Here is a 5,157-nt window from a genome sequence, read left to right as displayed (position 1 = left end):
CTCTTTCCCGTGCTAGAGCTGTGCAGGACCAGGGCCTCAATTTCTTCTGTGTGCTATCTGTTTGTAGCATTTTCATTTAGGAGGATGGGTTCCAGAGCTACGTTTTTGTTTATTTTCATACACATTAGCTCCCTACATCTGCTTCTATATACTGATATTTTAAAGAATAATGGTTTGTAGTTGTCCAGTGGAATACAGCTGACAGGCATTTCATTAAACACATAGACCAGGCTTTTTTAATGGAGAAAAAGAAAAATAATGGTGCAAATATTTTTTATTAAACTAAAAGAAAGGCAGATGGGCTTTTCCACTGTTCCTTTTTTTGTGAGGAGTGGTGGTATGTATTGTTCCATGAGGTGCTGTGGAATGCAGCATAGGAAATTTAAACCTGGCCAGTACTTACATTTGCTCAAAAAGTGTGCTGTATGCAACTGATACCCACCATGCTTAAAGCAGGCTAAGTATAATAAATGTCCATCAGTCCAGTGGCTCTTCCAAGTGAATGACTTTAGAGAATTTACTGTGTCCCCAAGTAGCAAGATTAGGCCTCACCAAAGAAAGAAGAAATTGAATTGTACTTTTGAAAAGTCTCATGTCTAGGAATGAGACTTTGAGGTCACTCTTCAGTCTGTCATTATTGCATGGTTTCACGTCTTTGGGGGAAGGACAGAAGTATATTTGTCCTACTTCTAGGTTTGAATCTTGGGCTGCTTGGCTTTCCAAGCATCCCAAAGCGATCAGTATTAAACAATTAGATTTGTTTCTTACCTTGTGAAAGTTATAGTACATAATTCAGTAAGTACCAAGTTGTGTAGCTGCAGAATAACCAGTTGACTTAACAAGTGAGCAAATAGAATCTACCTACATACTTAGGCAGTTTCATTAAAAGATTTCCTTGACAGTCAAGAACATAAAATATTAATATTGTAGCCTGTTGAACTCATTTCATGGAAACAGGTTGACAGGAAAGAACTTGATAAGAGTTTCTAAATGTAAAAGCTCTAGTTTTGCTCACTGTGAATTCTGGCACTTCAAAAACCATAACCAAATGAAATTCTGCTTCCCTCCACCATTTTTTTTTTTTTTCCACAGTATGTGGGCCTCTCACTGTTGTGGCCTCTCCCGTTGCAGAGCACAGGCTCTGGACGTGCAGGCTTAGCGGCCATGGCTCACGGGGCCCAGCCGCTCCACGGCATGTGGGATCCTCCCGGACCGGAGCGCGAACCCATGTCCCCTGCATCGGCAGGCGAACTCTCAACCACTGCGCCACCAGGGAAGCCCCACCATTTATTTTTATAGTGCTTTTTTGGGTCATTTTTTTCCATTCCTTAGATTCCATATTTGGAGGAAACTCAGTTCTTGAATTCAGTGATTTTGTTTGTTCTTATTTTTCTCTGACTCTCTACTGGTTGTTTTCTAAACATGCTTGTTCTAATTTCATCTTTCCTCACTTTAAGTGGAACCTTTTCCCTTTTCTTCACTTACAGAATTTTTTTTTTTCACTAACATGTTTAAATGGGGTTGAGTCATAGCAAACTGTTTAGTGTTGCTTAAGTGACATAAACTGTATTTAGGAAGTTATTGACTAGGTAAATCAAAATTTGTACCCTGGGGCTTTAATGAGGCACTGCTGGTAATGATTGCAGGAGAATATAGGCTTCATTTTATCCGTGACCAAGACTGACACATTGCTCACTTTCGACATCAGAACCCTGATATGAAACTTGTTTATATATTTAGTGAGGAGCTACATGTATTTCCAAGTATTCCAGCACTATATTATAATTTAATCTAATTTGGTATTTATATACATTGTTTAAGTAGCCAAATATCTATGCTTTACTACTTAAAAATTATTTCATTCTAGCTTAGTGAGCCCCAGATTGAAACACCTGGTTTTAGATGCATTAGTTAGTGGGGTACAATTTGCTCAGTGTCATTATCCCTAGCTTCAGTTTCATCCCCATTTCTCCTTTTTCCAGTGGAATATATTATTCCAGAATAATAAACTAGAAATAATTTAAACTAGAAGTAAACTAGATCTCTAACGTTTTCAGTGCTTATACCTCATGAGAAATTAATTATCTGATTTGCAAGATACTTCGAAAATGCAGTTGCATTTTGTGGAATGACAGAGACCTCATGTGGCCAGCTTGATTAATTCATATATATCAATCTGTGAAGCAAAAGAATTCAGATTTGGGTGCCTAACTCTGTGCTAAAGCTGACAGTATTAACCTTTAGCAAGATTCTCTTTTCAGACCTGGTTTTCATTAAAACTGACTTATCTATGTCTAATAAGTAAAACTGATAGAAAACATTAGAAAGTTAATACACTGATTTATCAAAGAAAAGCTTGTTGGCTTTAGAGCTCAGTGATTTGTTTAAGATTGTAAACTGCATTCTTTGGTGAATTATGTCTTGAATATAAATGGTTTGTTAGCTTATCTTTGTAGTGGATCTTTTCACATCTGCCTTAAAAGTGCTATTTAGAGATACATTAACAGAGTTCCATGTAATAAAACAGTTTTAAAATCTATAAACAAAAACTAGTTTGAGGTACTTAATCATTGGTGAGAGATTGAGAATGATGCTTAATGAATCAAAAAGCACTTAGAAAGGAGTATGTTTCTGATTTTATTTTCTGAATTAAACTCAGTGTCATGGAAGGAGTTACCCTATAATTATTCTTAACACAATATGAAATTCATTGGGTAATTGTGGGTCATTTAATTTTTTCCTGGGTGAATGTTGTGTTAACTCTAGCTGATTGAATGTTGCAAAGCAGTTGAGAATTATGCTTTGAAGTGATTTCTATGAGAGAGGATCATTACAATGTGTACTTTAAGCAACGTCATCTAGCTGTAAAAAATATACCCTTTGTAACCCTTCTTTTCTTAAAAAATACATGTTCATAAGTAATTTCGTCCTTTTGCAGAAATTCTGGCCTGAACTTTTACTAAGTTTTAAATTCTTAAGATAGTCCTTAATCTAAGATATGCAGGCTCCCTCAGAAAAAGTTCATAGTTATTAGAGGGGTAATCATAGAGGGTCTGCTTATGACAGTAGTTGTAGATTAGATCTTTGAGTTCTTTCACTCAAAATTTTTGTATTCCTTATTAGTCAAATAACATTATTCTTTTGTGATTTTTCACTATGGCCTACATCTCCCTGTGATTTGTATTAATGCTGAAATGACATTGGCTGCCCAAAACTTCTAGTCTAGAGGTGTTTCAGCTGAATATGGAAGTTTCAAAGTTTGTTGAAATAATTAGTTAGGAGCCACCTAGATCAGCTGAATGATGTCACCACCGTTTGTTTTGATGGGGAGGACTCATGATTGTAGTTTATTGATTTCTTCACGAGATGCTCTTTTTATCTTTCAAAAAAACCCGCTATCTTAAGAGATTTTATTTATACATAATTTTTAAACCTTGATTTCTTCCTATCCCACAAATACTGTGAATTGTTTCCATTATTTTTTTTTTTTATTTTTCTTAGCTAAATCCTCTGACAGTAGATTTATAGCACTTAACCTAAGGAGTCATTAGAGGTTATGGTAAACCAGATTTTCTCGTGGGGCAGAGAGAGATGCCGTTGTGGGAAACCATATCACTATGTGTTTTCTGTTAGGTAGAACTCTGAAGTCATAGATCTTGAACTGGATCCCAATTCAGAACTTAAAAATGTGAAAATCAAAGGGTAGTTCTAGTTTATCTTACACAATAGTCATTATTTGGAAATAAGATTTACAAATATATACTGTCATGTCCTCAAACACTACCTAGCTTGATTGAAAACAGAATGTTATGTGGATGTTATCTGAGAGCTATAGGGTCAACAACAAAAAAGGGGGGAAATGTTTAGTAGGGAAGTAGACCAGTTGTAAGGCATCACTTGTAATTATGAACTAATTTGTCTTCTTTTTTACCTTTTTATCTGCTGTTTAGTCTCAATGAATTATTGTACACAATATTGGACATTTGTACACAATGTTCTGTTTTGCCTGTCTGGCATTTTCACTTGGAGGTATTGAACCTCAGGAACAGAGCTAGAGAGGAGAATGAGGGTATGTTAAAGAAGGAAAAATAGGAGTTTTTTGCTCATGGATTTGAAGGTCCACAGATCTAAATGAGAAAGAAAGCTCTTCGTTTCTAACTCTAAATTAATTTAAAGCAGTGCTGAGAAGACGACTATCAAGAGCGATCAAAGCTCAGTTGTGAATAGTCTTTGGAAAGCAGCATTTCTTGGTTAGTTGCTTTCCTCACTGTCTCCCAAGTAGCTGATAGAGATCTGGAAACAGAAAACCCAGTGTAATGGGCTCTAGCTCTTAAACTAGGTGAGCAGTTTCTTATGTACAGCCAATTCCTTGATAAGGATTCAGAGGGAAAACCAGCAATAAAACATTTTAACATGCAGTTTTTGGGCTCCCAGGGGACTTGCTTTTTCATGGAGTTTAAGCTCTTGCTGCAACACAGCTCCGTACCATCTGGGATGCTAGCATTCACAGCGGTTAGTTTGGATATCTGAGCTGTCTGCCACGCAAATACCAGCCCAAGGAGATCATCATCCTTCAGTTTCACTCAGTGCTTAATGAATGCCAAATTAATTGGCAGGAAGGAAAAACACTTTGTGATATACTGAACAGGCCTGTGTGCATGATTAAGGAGTTAAGTAGCCAATTTTGAGCTTAATTTCTCTCCTTTGTTAACAAATCTCAAGAAAGCCTTTGTTACAATTTAGCTAGTGTCATTTGGTTGGTGTTCATTTTCTAACCCTTTAAAATAGGAAGAAAATTGTCATTTCGTGTTTAACTTCTAACCCGTACAGAATTGAACTGACATCAATTTAGTTTCCATGTTTTAAAATAAATTAAGTGTACATAATCCAAAGGGTCTCTGTTTATTCTACTTTTCCAGGAAATACATGAGTTCTGGGCTTAGCAGTAGAAGTATTTAATAATTTTGGCTTATTCTCTAGGTTTCCTCCAAATCTGTGAAGTGATTAATTAGAGAAGGTATTTAGAATAAGTTCAATTCCATTGCAACTGGCAGAGCTGTATAAATTCATTTTGCAACAAAGGAGAGGATCTTATACCATCAGGACCATGCCATCAGATTTTGGCAAGTGACTGTTTTATCACATTGCCTTGTAGTT

The sequence above is a fragment of the Lipotes vexillifer genome, unplaced genomic scaffold (assembly GCF_000442215.2).
Source record: "Lipotes vexillifer unplaced genomic scaffold, Lipotes_vexillifer_v1.1 scaffold1110, whole genome shotgun sequence".
Lineage (NCBI taxonomy): Eukaryota > Metazoa > Chordata > Mammalia > Artiodactyla > Lipotidae > Lipotes > Lipotes vexillifer.
The sequence above is the reverse complement of the archived record's forward strand: the minus strand, read 5'-3'. Positions refer to the sequence as shown.